Source organism: Lissotriton helveticus, chromosome 10, assembly GCF_964261635.1.
Source record: "Lissotriton helveticus chromosome 10, aLisHel1.1, whole genome shotgun sequence".
NCBI lineage: Eukaryota > Metazoa > Chordata > Amphibia > Caudata > Salamandridae > Lissotriton > Lissotriton helveticus.
This window is the reverse complement of record NC_136071.1, coordinates 147,838,204-147,855,015: the sequence shown is the minus strand read 5'-3', so window position 1 is coordinate 147,855,015 and position 16,812 is coordinate 147,838,204. Positions and strand designations below refer to the sequence as shown.

The 16,812-nt window shown below is 46.1% G+C and overlaps 1 protein-coding gene across 2 annotated transcripts in view; it reads left to right on the top strand.

The window, feature by feature from the left end:
• The window catches only part of MAD1L1 (mitotic arrest deficient 1 like 1), a 2,576,418-nt gene that overhangs the window by 2,401,775 nt on the left and 157,831 nt on the right, over positions 1-16,812 (top strand). The window lies entirely within an intron of this gene.

Sequence of the window (16,812 nt, the reverse complement as noted above, 5' to 3'; positions counted from 1 at the left end):
AACTCTGGACCTGGTGTTCCGCCGTTGGGGTCATCCCATGATAGACCTTTTTGCAACCCCAGTAAATCCGAAGTGCCGATCCTTCCCAAGCTGGCATTCCCACCCAGAGTCCAGCGGAAATGCCCTTCTCATGGATTGGAGCGGCCTGTTTGCTTATGCATTTCCACCAATCCCGTTGGTGCCGAGGACATTGTGGAAGATGCGCAGGCAGCCCTGCCACTTAATACTGATCACCCCTCGTTGGCCCAGACAAGCATGGTTTTCAGAACTGCTTCTGTTATCCCAGTGCAAACCCATTCATCTGCATCCACGTCTAGACCTCCTAACGATGGACGTAGGTCAAATTTGTCATCCAGACCCAGCCACACTTCAATTATCGGCATGGAACCTGAATACGTCGAATTTGCAAATTTAGATATGCCCCAAGAATGCAGAGACATTCTAGCGTCTGCTAGAGCTCCATCAACAATCAAAATGTACAAGCTAAAATGGAAGCGTTTTTGTCATTGGTGCGCTGCATCCAATGTCCATCCAATCAATTCCACTCCGGAGCAGCTTTTGCCCTTCTTTCTGAGCCTTGCTCAGTCTGGTCTCTCTCAAGCCACCTTGAGGGTTTTTCTAGCGGCTATCTCGCGCTTTCGACACGATGGTTCAACGTCTCTCTGTTCATCCAGAATAATCCGACAGTTCTTTAAAGGTCTCTTCAGGAAGTTTCCTCCTGTTAGGCGCCCTCCTCCGGCATGGCACCTCAACGTGGTATTGTCACAGCTTATGAAGCCTCCTTTTGAGCCAATTCACAGAACAGACATCAAGTATCTTACCTGGAAGGTTGCATTACTTCTGGCCTTGACTTCTTCTCGTCGTGTTAGTGATCTGCACGCTTTCACGATTAAGCCTCCGTACTTGCAATTTAAGCCCGATGGAGTGTCACTTCGTACCAATCCTTCTTTTTTGCCGAAAGTACCTACTGATTTCCATTTGAACGAACCTGTCTTCTTAAAGACTTTTTTCCCGGATCCAAAATCTCCGGCTGAACAACGTTTACATTCTCTAGACATCAAACGTTGCCTAAAATTTTACATTTCAAGGACTACCCCTTTCCGTAAATCCGATCAGCTGTTTGTAGCATATGGATGGATGCGGAAGGGACATTCAGTGACAAAACAAACAGTTGCAAGATGGCTCTCGGCAGCCATATCTTTTTGTCACCAGCAGGCTGGCAAGCCTTTACAGTGTTCAGTGAAAGGCACATTCGACGAGAGCGATGGCGTCATCCACCGCTTTGTTTGCTGGGGTGCCTCTTCACCAGATTTGCCAGGCAGCGACATGGTCCAGCAGGCACACCTTTACCAGACATTACTGTTTGGAGGCCATCAATGAAGCGGATACCGCTGTGGGGCAAGCAGTGCTTTGTCATCTTTTTAAATAAGGGGAGCCTCTATTCCCTCCTCCATTTCTTTCTGTGATTGCTATATGCTTTTAAGCTGTATGTTCTTGTCTTCAAGTTTGGAGAATGTGTTTAGCAATCCCAGCTCTAAGGAGGTTACTGCTATCTATTCTATTCAAGCATGTGAATCTATGAAAGACACCCCTAATACTGGAGAAGAACAATCGTTACTTACCTGTAAACAGGTGGTTCTCCAGTATTGGTGTCTTTCATAGATTCACATGCGACCCACCCATCCTCCCCTCAGAGGCTCTCTTCTCCTCATGCGCTATTATTACTAGTGCTACGAAAATCTGAGGGCTTGAGCTTCTGAAGAGAAGGTTCTAGAGGGTGCTTGAGCCTGATTGGCTGCAGTTTGGACTAACATAATGACACTGATATGTTACAAATGAGTTTTTTCTCTTATAATGCATTCCTATGGAGGAACCATTGTAGAGGTTTTTCAGTGTGTATTATCTCTAGGTTATTATGTATTATGTTATTACATATATATATATTAGCATTATTGCTATCTTTATGTACCGTGGGACTCCCACTTCGACGACGGGGAATATTCAAGCATGTGAATCTATGAAAGACACCAATACTGGGGAACCACCTGTTTACAGGTAAGTAACAATTGTTCTTGCTTTATAGCTAGGTTTGTTCGTTAAAGCATTGGCAGACATTTTTGAGACTGAGATGGCATAAATAGCTAAACAAGTCTATACCTAAGGTATATGTGCACTATGAAAGTGCCTCTAAGGTAAAGTAAATGTTCCACTTATCAGATAGACCAAGAAAAGGGCACTCTGATATCCTCGGCCTGTCTCGGTAGTGGCATGCTTATTCTCTAGTCCTAAAATTCTTTTGAGATCACCCTCCAAGATTGTAGTCTATGTTTTACACAGTTGCTGGATTTGGATGCTGTGGATACAAATTTTTCACCCAGAAACAAACAGCTCTTCATTCTGACGGGGCTTGTCAGTGGATTTCTGTTGTCTGAATTGCTGCTCATCCTGGTGAGAGATCCTGGATTTCTGAAAGCTTATACCCTAAAGCTGGCTGAATGTGATCAGAATGTGTCGCTATCCATTACTCGGGGAAGTACTAGACGACTGCTGTGTCGTCTGTCATACCTATGAAGTAGATTTGGAATCCTGTTGGCTCTTAGTTCAGTTATAGTCTCTGGCTTTATTAAAAGTTTTGCCAGACCTATCCACCATACAGTACTAGTTTTGATTTCTCAGAACCATTTTGGTTGATTGAGTCTGGGCCACGTCCAAGGCTGTAAAAGTACTAGCCCTTTAGAAATGTCTCTACAAGATCTGGCCTCGTGATACTGGACCGATCTTCCAAACTCACCTGGTCCCTTTCCTTATGGGCTTCTCAGTCAACCCGGCACAGTTGGCGTTGATTGGTAGACGATTGCTCTTTTGATCCAGCATCTCACAATATCCGTGTCAGCTGATGTCTCTGAAGATTTTTCCACCTCTACCATGGTAGAAAGAAACTAAGCGGCCTCCATGTCCATGGGATATGCTGCTAAAACGTGCAGGACACATCTATCACCTATTTACAGCTATTTAGCTTACTTTCTATAACGGTGAACATCCACAGATCAGTCGCTGGCATCACTGTCGCACTGCCTTGGGACATGGTTAGGTGCCCTTTGCCTAAAAGTGCTTCCTCGCCTCTGCCATGGGGATAGTAAACGTCAGTTCACCATCTTACTTAAAAGTAGCCATTCATAGGACAGAGGAGCCTCAGTTAGTCTGGGTCACTCTGATGTTTTTATTTTACCAGACCTACAGCCCATGAATGTCTTCCTCATGTTATCTCTCTTCCCTTTCCATGTTTTTAGCATGTATTGTCGGCTTTTAGGAGGATTGCGTTTAAGGCTTTGCTCCCCATCAGTGTAGGTGTTCTTCGTTAGACCAGTCTTGCCCTTTTCCTCCGATGTGGAATTGGAGATGTTCTTTTTGTATTAAGACCTGACAAGTCTGTATAGAGGCCCGAGAGGTCTGTACTGTGAAACCTCCCCACTTTCCATCAAAGTCGTTCTTAGATTGTCAAAGTGTTTTGAGTGGGTATTTTCTCCCATATTTGAGTTAGCAAGCCATTTAATTGTTTCTGGCCTCCCTATTGCAAGGGTCTAGTTGCCTGTAACCGTACATGCGGTCCTGTACAGAATTCTTTGGTGTATCCACCAGAATAAGTTAGTGGACGAGCCAGTGAAACAGGTTTGCCTCCCAGTTTATAACATACATATACTGTGATAAGACAGGGCATGTCTGACTGACTAGTCAGCGGAAAACATGATGCCTCAAACATTCTACTTAAAGTCTTCATCTGGGAACCTCTCGAAGAGCTCCTCACCCTGGTCTGAGGAGGAGCCTGATTCTTGCCCTGACCAACGAGGTATGGGGTTAAACTGATTAACCACAGTGGGCACTAGCTGATTCTGCCACAGTGTCTTGCAAGTCTGGATCATTATGGAAGGAAACTAGGCTGTGTTACTAGCACAAGACACACAATTGATGGACGGAATGCAAAACAAATCAAAACATTCACCCCCAGTCGAGAAATTTGGGTAAAATCCATCATTCTTTTGCTCACCATGCCACCCCAGTTTAGACCTGGCCGTATTCAAGTCAGTCTTGACCCTGGCAACAGTCCAGACCGAACTGCCAAGCGTTTTTGCGTTACTTAGACAGGCTCCACATGCAGTAGTATAGCTAGGGTGCCATAGGAGCTGGTGCAAGCAAGAACAATGCCCGCCTTCTGGTTGGTAGTAAAATACAGCCATAATTGGGGTGAAGTGGACCCCACGCACGACTAGGCCTTGGTAACACTGCACCTCCTGCACCATTAATACCTTTCCCTTGGCTACCTGGGCCTTTGCAGAGTTTTCTGCTACCAGCATCACCACTGAGGAAACAAACTTTACCCTGAGGCCTAGTGCTCTATCTCTGCTGGCTTACACACACTATTCAGAATCCCTTCTTATGGCTGTTGGTCTCACTGTTCCCTCTGGTCCATTGGGTTCTAAATAGTTGATATAGAGACAGACCGCATAGGTCCACAGTAGGGCAAAGCCGTTCCTAATCCACCCCACTCTCCCAAAGAAAGAAGGGACATCCCATGTGGCAGGTAACAGGTGCACCCAAGACCGCAGTATGACAGCTGTCCCCAGTCCACCCTGCATCAGAAGAAAGGATCTGAGTGGCAGTAGAAGAAGGTGCCTGCAGACCCCCCACTATGTGACAGCCTCACCCAACCCTCCAACAGAAGGAAGGGCCCCAATATAAGACACTGGAATAAAGTAAATCCCAAACCACAGCGCAACCTTCCCCAGTCCACCCTGCACCAGAAAAGGACCACCCTGGGTGGAACTGGAAGCTGGAGCCCCCAGAACCACGTCACGGAGAAGCTTCCACCTAAAGGGTAGTTTTAACGCTCACTAGTTGCCATTTCCTAGCATGTTATCGACATCCAGAGTGGGTCAGCATGTTGCCCTCCGGACATGCTGCCAGCTTCCTTACGAGGCACCAACCAGGCAACGAAAAATAGTCTGTGACCTTCAGTCATTGATTGACTGCTGGCCGCTGGGCATGCTGCCAGCTTCCTTACGGTGAACCCAGCAGGCAAGGAAGAAGTCAGTGACCCTCAGCCATCGAGTGACAGCTGACATCCGAGTATGCTGCCAGCTACCTTACACGGATACCCAGTATGCAAGGAAGAAGTTAGTGACTCTCAGTCATCGAATGAATTGTGTGTATCCTTGAAAAATTGCATTCACATGCATAAAAGACTTGCATTGGACAGTCGTGTAGCAAATGTTTGGTGTCAAATACCCAGGCCTGGAATGGACCACCTGTGTGGCCGTCTCTCTGCAAACCAAAGTGAAGTGGATCAGTCCGACAGGGTGCAGTTCCTTGCGGCTGGTGTTGTTTTCAGCTTTGGCGTCTCTGCAGTGCAGAGTGAAGTGGAGTAGTCCGTCTCTGTGCAGTTCCCTACGACGGAAGTTGTTTTCAGCGGTGGCATCTCTGTGCAGAGCAGGGTGAAGTCGAGCAATCCGTGTGGGTGCAGTTCCCTCCTGCGGAAGTTGTTTACAGCTGTGGCTTCTCTGGGCAGGGTGAAGTGGAACAGTCAGTCTGGGTGCAGTTCCCCCCCATCTGGAGTTCTTGTCAGCTGTGGCGTTTATGTCTATGTGCAGGATAGGGTGAAGTGGGGCGGCCAGTCTGGGTTGAGTTCCTCCCGCTGGAGTTTTTTTTCCAGCCGTGGCGTCTCTGTCTCTGTGCAGGGTGAAGTGGAGGGGTTTAATGCTGTGGTGTTTCGGTCGCTGTGCACGGCAGGGTGGAGTGGGACAGTTAGTCTGGGTGCAGTTCCCTCCGGCTGGAGCTTTCTGCTGTGGTGTCTCGTGCTCTGTGCACGGCAGGGTGGAGTGGGACAGTCAGTCTGGGTGCAGTTCCCTCCGGCTGGAGCTTTCTGCTGTGGTGTCTCGTGCTCTGTGCACGGCAGGGTGGAGTGGGGCAGTCAGTCGGGTGCAGTTCCTCCGGCTGGAGTAGTTGTTTGCTGTGGTGTCTCGTGCTCTGTGCAGGGCAGGGTAGAGTGGAGTGGGGCAGTCAGTCTGGATGCAGTTCCTCCGGCTGGAGTTTAATGCTGTTGCCTTGGTCTCTGTGCTGTGCTGTGCTGTGCTGTGCGGAGTGGAGTGGAGTTATTTTCAGCTATGGCGTCTTTCTCTGAGCTGCGTTTCCTGCTGCACTCTGCTGATGGACGGCAATGACCAAGGATCTATGCCGTCTAAGATGTCCGCAGTGGGTGTCCTTTCAAGTGCATCGCTAGTTTTAAGTACATGAAACTACTGTGAACTGCAAATCCCACAATGCATTTAGGGGAGCTCGTGGTGTTCTTCAGGCAGTGGGCTTACTCCCCACTGTAAATATGTGCCTGTTGCTGAAGCAAGAGGACTGGAACACATCCGTTTTCCTAGGTGATACATCTCCATGTGCTGACACTGGTTGGCATGGTGACGACAGAGCCGAAGTGTGCCAGCCACATCTCAGCTCTTGCTCCCATTCAGAGAGGTCCTCACTGATACTTTAATGGGCACCTGGTGAAAGTCATTTTCTTGCCCTTCCATGAATAGGCAGGTGGTCAGATGTCATAGACTGGAGCCTTGGGATCTGGATTTCCTCATAAAACACACTACTCCTGAAAGTGTGGTGGTTCAGACTTCAACCTGCAAGGAGATCACCTGCTCATTCCCCACGACTCCCTCAGATGGATAGTCTAAGACTGGGGTTCCCAAACTGTGCGCCGCGGCGCCCTGGTGCGCCAGGAGCCAGGAGCCAGGGGCGCCGCACACGATCTGGGAAAGTAAGTGTGAAAGTCACACTAAGAATGTGTCACTTTCGCCTCCGTGATGAATAGGTTGCTCTGCCCCTAGTCTCTGCCTTTCTGAAGCAGAGCATCACGGGGGCCGGCGGAGGGTGGGGGGTGGGGGGTGGGGGGGCAATCAACTCTTTCAGCTGCTGATGAGCTGTGAAAGAGATGCTGGTCAGTGGCACAAAGGAAGGTGTTGCAGCACAGGAGGGGGTCATGCTCCTTGAGTCGAGAGCACATTTGGTTATTTAGATGCAAATAGCATTGAAAGAGTAAATTAAACTAATCTTTTCATTTTTTCCCCTCAATTTTTATATAGAGCAAACCCAACCCAAACATATTGGAGTGCTTTACATTAGCACCAATGACATTTCATAAGGACATGTTCCATTTTTAGATACAGAGAGATTAAGTGATTTGCCCAGGATCACAGGATGTTGAGCCAAAACCAGAATCAAACCTAATTCCTCAGTTCCAAAGTCGGTAGCTCTGACCTCAAGCTCCATCTTCTCCCCTCCTCTACCCATGCTCAGGACCTGTCCAGGGAGTACACTCTTAATATCTATGTCATACATCTGTGGGTCCCAAAGTGTGCGCCGCGGTACCCTGGTGTGCCATGAAGGGAAGCCAGGGGCGCCGCACCGCTGTGCAGGATGTGGGTCTGAAAAAAATATTTAATTATCCTCAAAATTTAGTGAAACTGCAAGCTGCCAATTTTGGAGCTGGGGAACCGGGTTCGACCCTCGACGTCAGCTCAGAATCCGGTGTCATTCTGGGCAAATCACTTAATTTCCCTGCGCCTACAAAAACAGAATACATGAATGTATCCTTGTGTAATGTGACTGGTGCTCTTCGGGTCGGGTGCAGGGTCAGGGGTCTGGTGGAGAGCGTTGGGTGGGTAGGTGCGGGGTCAGGGGCCTGGTGGAGAACATTGGGTGGGTGGGTGGGTGCAGGGTCAGGGTCCTGGTGGAGAGCGTTGGGTGGGTGGGTGCAGGGTTAGGAGCCTGGTAGAGAGCGTAGGGCGGGTGCAGGGTCAGGGGTCTGGTGGAGAGCGTTGGGTGGGTGTGTGCGGGGTCAGGGGCCTGATGTAGAGCGTTGGGTAGGTGGGTGCAGAGTGGGGGGCCTGGTGGAGAACGTTGGGTGGGTGCAGGTTCAGGGGCCTGGTGGAGAGCATTGGGTGCGTGCAGGGTGAGAGGACTTTTGGAGGGCGTTGGGTGGGCGCCTTATGCCCTGATGCATCCACACTCTGCCAGCTTCTGTCTTTGCCTCACTCCTCGTTGAGGGGTCGTCACTCGTGACTGCTGCATGTTGGAGAGTGTGAGGGGAGAAGGGTTCAAGGCAGAGGGGAGAAGGGTTCAAGGCAGAGGGGAGAAGGGTGCAAGGCGAGAAGGGTGCAAGGCAGAGGGGAGAAGGGTGCAAGGCAGAGGGGAGAAGGGTGCAAGGCAGAAGGCAGAAGGGTGCAAGGCAGAGGGGAGAAGGGTGCAAGGCAGAGGGGAGAAGGGTGCAAGGCAGAGGGGAGAAGGGTGCAAGGCAGAGGGGAGAAGGGTGCAAGGCAGAGGGAAGAAGGGTGCAAGGTAGAAAAGGGTGCAAGGCTGAGGTGAAGTAGGGTACAAGGGGAAGGGGGAGAAGGGTGCAAGGTGTAGGGGGAGAAGGGTGTAAGGCAGAGGGGGAAAGGGTGCAAGGCAGAGGGGAGAAGGGTGCAAGGGGGATGGTGATGAAGTTAAAAATTCACCCCCCCCCCCCCCGAAAACATTTCTGCGGATACCCATGATCAGAGCCCACCTCACGTAAACTTCTTGTAACGCCACAGAGCTCCTTGAGCCTTTCTCTAGCCTGGTTACTTTTAGTGCGAGTGCTTTATACTACTCTATGTATGCATTGAGATGTACTTTATAAGATCTTTGTGATTACAAATAAAGTTTTATGACAGTGATGGCTACTCTCTGAATCCTTCATCACGTCTAGGCTTGATTCTTCATGTAGACCAGTGGTTCCCAAAGGGTGCGCCGCGGCACCCCGGTGTGTGGGTAAATAAATTGTGGGGAGCCACAGCCAACTGCCAATTAGGTCAAGGGAGCCACGGGTCAAAAAAGTTTGGGAACCACTGGTATAAGAGAATGAAGGCATTCCGAAAACGTATGTTCTCTTCTGCCAGCCTGGCATTGTGTTTAGTCAACACAGTTTGTTTGTTAGTCAGATATATGCATACCCACTGGGACATGACCTGCAAGATCTTTCTGGAGTCCCCAAAGACCTTTGGGTGTCACCTCCTCAAACCATTTAGACCCTTCAAGATGCGACCAAATACATGATTTGTGCTGGCCTTGATAATGCTGATTGTCTGGGATGGTTGGTTGGAGCTATAGTAGTGCTCCGCTGCCATGAGTGCCTGACCTCCACAGGATTCCCTGGAGACGTACAGGCCTCGCTCATGGACATCCCTTTCAATGTTTCATGCCTGTTTGGTGAAAAAGCTGACTTTGCTTTAAAATGTTTTAAGGAAATTTGGGCCAGGGCGCGCTCTCGGCCAAACCGTTTCGTCAATTGTTCCAGAAATCCACATTCTATTCTAGGGGACTGGCGTATAGGTAGTATGAGTTTCCCAGCCTCTGTTGTAATCACCCCAGTCCTTTCAAGGCCCTGGATGACGATCAGACAGACAATGTACAGGTCATCAAGGACAACAGTCTGCGCAGTCCTATTCCCCTGCGGCAACAGCTGCCTAACCACTTTAGCTTGCCATTAGTGGCTCAAAGCCACTCGGTGGAGGTCGAATCCAGTATCTTCCCCAGGGTGGCGCTCCATCACCTCCAACAAAAGGGTCCTATAAGTTGTTTAGCATGGTTATAAGTAGCACTTCTGATTTTACTGTATTTTTTCCGTTCTCATCTGTATTTATCCAGATTTATTTTGTATCCCTCCTATTGGTATTTATCCATATTTATTTTGTGTTTGAGAATGAATGGAGTTGTATAAAGGTATATTTCCATATTTATTCTACTGATGAGTATACACTCATACTCTGATGCCTGTTAATTTAAGCAAAGGAAGCAGCAAAATGTAACGAAACACTAAATAAATCTACAGGTAAATGTTACCGTTATATACAAATATATGTTAACATATGCCTACATTTAAGGAAATCTCATACTATTTTGTAACTCCTGTTGTTGTCTATCAGCTCAGCGGATTGCCTGAAATTCATGAAGGACAGCATGGAGAGTCACTCACAAGAAGCACAATTTTCTGTATTTTTTTGCTTTTAAAAATAAATACAGGCAGGAGACACCTTGTTTTCTGTCTGTATTTATCTGTAAAAATCAGTAAAAACTGAAAACTGGGCGCCTTAGTTATAACCTACATCTCATTTTTGCTTTGCCGAATCTATCCCCCTCATCAGAGCGAATCTCAGAGGAACTCCTGTCCATTCTGTTGAAACAGGTGCTAGGTGTGCTCTCCAAAGGAGCCATCGAAAGGATTCTGGACCCCAAAACAGGAGATTGTTGCTACTCTTACTATTTCTTTTTACCAAAGAAGGATGTAGTGCTTCACCCTATCTTAGATCTTAGTCCTCTAAATACCTACCTATGGAAGGACAAATTCACACCTGACTCCTCTGCTGAGCCTTAGTTTAATTGGATCTGTCCTGGATATAGTAGAGTTCAAGGCCTTTCTTCCATTTAAACCAGTCCAAGACTTTGGGGATATGATCCTGATGTTTCAGACTCGGTCCTGAATCTCGGTGAGAGCAGTCCTGAGGCTTCTTGGCCTGCTAGCCTGCTGCATCCTGTTTATTGACTGTGCCAGGGCTCTGAAGTGGAATCTGAAGTCTCAATGGGCCTAGCACCAGAGCAACCTCTAATTTTGCATCCAGGTTTCAGAAACGACTGGACGCGATTTGCAATGGTGCCTAGAATTAAATTATTGATAACTAAAAAGTTCCAGGAAGTGAGGATAGAGGTTGAGACGAAATTGTCCTGTGTGGGAAGATGAGGTACAGAAGTGATAGTAGTGCAGGGTACTGAGGGATGAAAATCTAGGAGATGGAGAAGAGGTAGTGTTGAGGATAATCAAATGGATGACAGTGTCACTGGTTTGACAATGAGGTAGAGAAGAAGTTGCCGACTTGGTCGGAACATTGGTGGAATGATAGTGTCATAGGCTTGAAGATGACACATTGAACAAAGAGGTGACAGTGAAAAGGGTTTAGCATGTTCAATGGTTTCTGCTGATATTTGTGTGGCCTAAAGGCGAGACGTTAGTTCCCTGGCTTGTCGGACTCAGCCCTTAATCTTCTCGGAGGCCATTAAATTGAGTGTCATGTATTTATTTTAATAGAATGCATTTCTTCTATAGAAACATATGTATTAATAAGGAGGTAGGTTAGTTCATGATGGGTAGGTGAAGGTGACTGCTGAGGTATTATTTCATTACATTGCTCATGAGTATAATTTCAAGTACTGAGAGCAATGTGGTTTGGAAGCTTCCCAGAGCCAATTTGAATCTCACTCTCCAGATTTTAAGGTTTAGGGCTTAGCCTCTCCATTAGATGTGGTTATGTCCAGGGCCGCTCGAATAATGCGATTGTGTGGGTGCACTGTTTTTCACATAATTTTAGATTTGCTACATGTGGCACTTTTGGCTGCATAATCTGCAGATTTTAACAAACAAAATTGTTTCTAGCACAAACGGTTCAAAAGTTATTAAAATGCACTGACACGTGCTGTTGTGCAGTGGAAGGTCCTTTACAAAGATAGACTGGTCACCCTTCTGTTGCTTATTGCTATATTTGTGTGTTAAACTGGTACTAATTAGGTGCAACCAATGTCCATACATTGTTTACAAGTGTAACAATGACAAAATAATTTAATAATACTATCACAAAATGTGCCTTATTATGCTGCATAATTTGCCTTTTCTTGCGGCATAATTTACTCAACCCTACCGCATAATTTGTCCATCCCCTGCCGCATAATTCCAGTGGCCCTAGTTATATCACAATGTTACTTACAACAATACTAATACTAAGCCACAACGCTTCGTTATCAGGTATATAAAAAAAACAGGTTATTACCCTGAAAGTTCTGGTGTGGACATGGTTTTTGGGCTAGCGCTCCAAGCCTTGGGGTAACTTGCTGCATATTGAACAAGGTTGAATACTTGCTCAGATACATGTGCGATCCTGTAAGTTATTTACCTTGCAATTTGTTCAATTTGAGCATTAATGTTATTTTCTTTTTGCTTCAATGCTGTAGTTGGCCTTTTAAAATTGTAAATGTTCTTTTTCCAGGAATTCCAAGTCTCGTCAGTTTATCCGGATTTTAAGATTGTGTTTTCTGAGTAGCAAAGCACTTTGCGCTCATTACTTCTTGGTAAGATATCCCTCCGCTGCCACTGCGTCGTCTGCCCAAAGGCGCCTTCACCCGGCAGCCTGCTTGGCTCAGCTCTCCTCGCGCCTAATGAGAGCCGTCCCTCCGAGGGAAGTAGTGCGGGCTCTGTTTATGACGCGCGCACCCGGGTGGACTCATAAAACGGTAAACAGCATATGGCTGCGTCAGTGCCTGCGCGCGCCTGGATGTAGAGCGCACCTCAAAGTAATGACTTTAATACACTCCCGGCCCGCTCCCAAAGGCCTGGTGTCGCATGCGCATAGGTGTGGAGGCGGCTGACAAAAGAACCGCAACTTCATGTAATCTTGAAAAACTTTACAAATAAGAATGCTTTCTTCTTAGTAATGTTTCTTGTCTATAGCACTATTATTAAATGAAAGGGAGGTGTCTATGGGCCCCTGGGGGCTGCTATGGAGCAGGCTCTGCTTCTGTATTTTTCAGTATTCAGTTATTTTGCATTGTTTAGGATAACTTCTGGAGTTAATTTAGCCCAGGTCGGGATCTTGCAGTCTTCAACACTTTGCCACAGGTTTAGCAAGTGTTGCACAGAAAGGAAAACCCTGGGAAGGGCGCAAAGTGCAAAAATGAGACTGGGCACTCAGCCAAACTTTACGATGAACTGTTGTGCAATATCTAGCTGGTGGGTCTCACTGCGGATGAAGGAGGGGAGGATGCCTCTTTGAAGAAGGTAAGTGCAGATTGCGTAGGTGAGAAGGAGTATCTTAAACTGAAAATAATTTTGATAACCCTTACCCAGCTGAAATTCACAACCTGTCACGGCTGGCACGACTCGTGGTGGTGGTGGTTAAAAATAAAAAACGTACCTTACCGGGTCTCACGCCGCCTCCGCTCCTGGCCGGGTCCCGTGTTTTCATTCTCTCCTGCCCCTGGCAGGAATAGAAAGAAGGCAGCCTTCCGCCCCGCAGCCTACATAGAGAAAGTCCAGAGTGCGCATGACTGGTTTGGTCGACCCCAGAGAGCCAACCAAACAGTCAGGGCCCGTAGCATTGGGGAAGCCACTCCTCGCCTGCCCCCTACCAGGCATACCCTTCTGCTTTCTCGCAGTGCGAGAAGCAGAAACATACAATGGTATTTAAAATAACATTTTATCTTTCTGCTTCTTGCACTGCGAGAAAGCAGTGGGGCGACGCTCTTCCGCCCTATTGGAGGAACCGCCCCTGGTCCCAACTCCAACCTCTAAACCTGCAACATTGAGGATTTAAGGAGATTAAAAGCATATTTCATTAAATGCCGTTCAGTTCTCTTTGAATGAATTTGTTTTACTAAACGGTCTATACATTTGGTCCATTCAGGGCTGCGGGAATAATTTTCACAATTATGGCTTCAATCAGTTGTTGTGTTACTAAGCCTCATAGCAAGCATTACATTGAAGAAGACCAACAAGAGGAGAAACAGCGTTTGGTTTTATCATCTCTATATGGGGGTCCTGAGTTAGTTTAACAACTTGCCGAAATAACAACATGTGCCAACTATTTTCATTTCCTTATCACCTAGGCACCAAAGAAGCTTCCAATTTCTTTTCTAAAATACTTATCTAATGTTCCTCTGGACACCTATAGATTTCAAATATAGAGAAGCAAAACCATCTGGAAATAAAAGGCAGTGTAAATTAAAAACATTTATTTTCTGAGAAAAGGAATTGGTGTTTCTAATTGCATTCAGGATATCAAAAATCAATTACTTAAGTAATAAATGAGCAAAAGCACAGCCTTGCTTACGGGCCATCCTTAGTACTAAATGTATTAGTTTAAGGTCCACTTATTGATAATTCCAACCTTATTAAAGTTTCCCTGTGTAGTGTTTGAATTATTAAAGAGTAGTCCAGGTGGTATTTCAAGGCTCTTAATTCCTCCCTAGTAAGACACGATCTATGGAGTCAAAAGTGATTTTAAAGTCCACAAAAAAGCTAACAGAGTCTGGTTTACATAAAGATCTCTTAGCTAGCTCCCATAAAATAGAACATTGATCCATGGAGAGCAGCTTACCTGAAATCTCACTTGTTCTCCGGAAGTAATTTAACATCCTCTGCAAAGGATCTCAGTCGAACCAGCACATATTTAAAAAACATTTAAAGCTTACATCTATCAGAAAAAATACTCTGACATGCCGGATCTTTCTTATCCCGTTTTACAGTAGCACCAAGCTAAGGAGTGAATTGCACCCTGCTGCAAGAAACATTTTAAAACAAACATGGGAAAAGCCAGTAGGTCTGGCCTTGATATGCTAGTGCAAAAGTTGTTCTATTTTTTGTTTATTTGTTTTTACATTTTGCTGTGTAAGCATAGGCCCCAAAAATAGAAAGAAAACAGACTGCCGCTTAAGTAAGAACACCAGATGTTTGTAATAAAAAAAATGTCCAATTAAAAAGAACATTCACTATTGTGGCTGTTTAACTAGAGGTGTTTCTTTAAGAAGCGAGCCGATCAGTTGTGGAATATATTTTCCCATTATTTTATTTTAATGAAGGAGACAAAAAGAAATCATTACTCAACCAAGCACTTACATTTCAGGTAACTTCAGTGTCACAATGTCACTTAAACCTGTATGAAACCCTCTTTAAAGAGGAGACAAGAAATAATTTGTCATGTAACTGGGCACCAGAAGGGCAAGCAAAATAGCAGTTTTTAAAAAAGAACGTATACTAAAATAGATTTAAAAGGCACAATTTCGAAAAGCTTTGTCTCTGAAGAGAAAGGAACTATTTTTCAGCAGGTGTGATCAATGGCAAGCTTTGTGCAGATATTGAAAGTGAAGGAAGCCAACATGTAAAGTGCGCTGACCCATTGTCCTAAGCAGTATGCTGTGATGGGCCTTTAGCAAAATGTTAATGACAGTTCAGTAGACCAATACATGAAACCTGCTGACAAAAGCCCCTATAGGTATGTATTTACATATACTATGTATGATTTGTTTTGGAAAGCAATAGTCTGGCATGACGGTTACAGCTGCTTCAAAAGTCAGATCTAAAAAGGACACAACTTAGTAGCCCACCAGCTGTTGTTAAGCCTAAACATAATTCCAAGTTGCCCAAGACAAATTCATCTGTTTGATAATTTACTGGATTGCTGAGGGATTAATCCCTTCCAGTGAGAGCAGATCAGATCCATATTTGTAGCCATTTCCTTGAATGGGATCCTTTTTATAAATACCTATATAATCTTTTCAAATTGACTCTTCAAATGATCCAATCAAAATTTGTTTTACATACTGCTTGTCAAAAAGGTCTATACTGTCAGCACCCTTAATTACTTCTAAACAATGCTTTCAATAGGCAGTTACTCTTAGGTACTGAGTACCTGCACTTCTTTCATTTGACAGGGAGAATACCTGCACTTCTTAGCACTGCTGCAATACATTTAATGGGAGAGTACCAGCACTTTTCAGGGGCGAACAAGAACTCTGAATAGCAAGTACCTGCACTTCTGTGTTTGCATTTAAAGTAACAATGGCCATATCTGTCTTTGTTAGCAACTGTGTCTTAGAAATTTTATTCACAAAGTAAGAGAATGTTAGTTGGTGGGAGGACTTAGACATCTGCAGAGTGTCACTGGTGTCAATAAAAGAGTACAGAGTCTCCATCAACATAACTGACCTCTGAGACTAAATAACTGGTGTCACGGGATGAAACTAACTTTACAATATAGCCAAAAAGCAAGAGAATCAGTGGTGAGTTATACACAAATCTAACAGGTGCCTTATTAGCTGTGGTGTCTTCCAATGATGGTCATGCGAGAGCAGGTAGCAATCTTCTTAACTATGCGTCCACTGTAGGGGCCTGTGTTCAGTCTCTGGTCACTGGTTCAAATCCAGGCAGGTTCACTCAGCATTTCATCCTTCTGAGGTCGATAAAATGAGTACCATTGAGATGAGTAACAATAAAAATCTGTGGCCGTATTACAATAAGTGCCCGTGGGCGTAATTGGCGTTTGCACCCGCTTTGCGCGCCCCGGGGCACTTTGGTATTATAGAAGGGGGTGCAGAAGCTTGTGCGTCCCCTTTACTAATACCAGTAGCGCTGCCGCACTTAAAGTGCCAGCGCTACCTTCAGAGGGTGTTCCCTCATTTGCATAGTGGCATGCCCTATGCCAAAGAGGGAATTCCGTTGACTCTGCGCCCGTTCCTCAGGTGGCGCACTGACACTGCGCCATTTAAAACGTGAGAGAAGCCCTCTGCAGGGGGTCTAGACATCCCCTTGCAAGTGGGTGTAGTCACTGACTGCACCAGTCTGCAAGGGGATCTCTATTAACCTGTAAAAGTGAAGGCGGGTGCCACCTGCACGGTGAAACCACGGAGCAGCTGCTTTGTGTTCACACATTAATGCACCCGGGGCAGCACATGCATCCTAATAGGGCGCATTGTAATTGTCTGCGCCCGGCGCACCTTTTTAAAGGTGCACCGGGCACAAACAATGACAATGCATAATACAGCCCCTGTTATTCAGCGCCAAGATATCCTTGGGTGAACGTGCGCTTTTCTAAATACGCATGTTACGCAATGGAACAAAACCAGGCTAAATGGCAATATCCAGGGAGGCTGAAGATGTTATCAGTCAGCGTCCAGCCCAAGCAAAGATGGCGGAATTGAAGT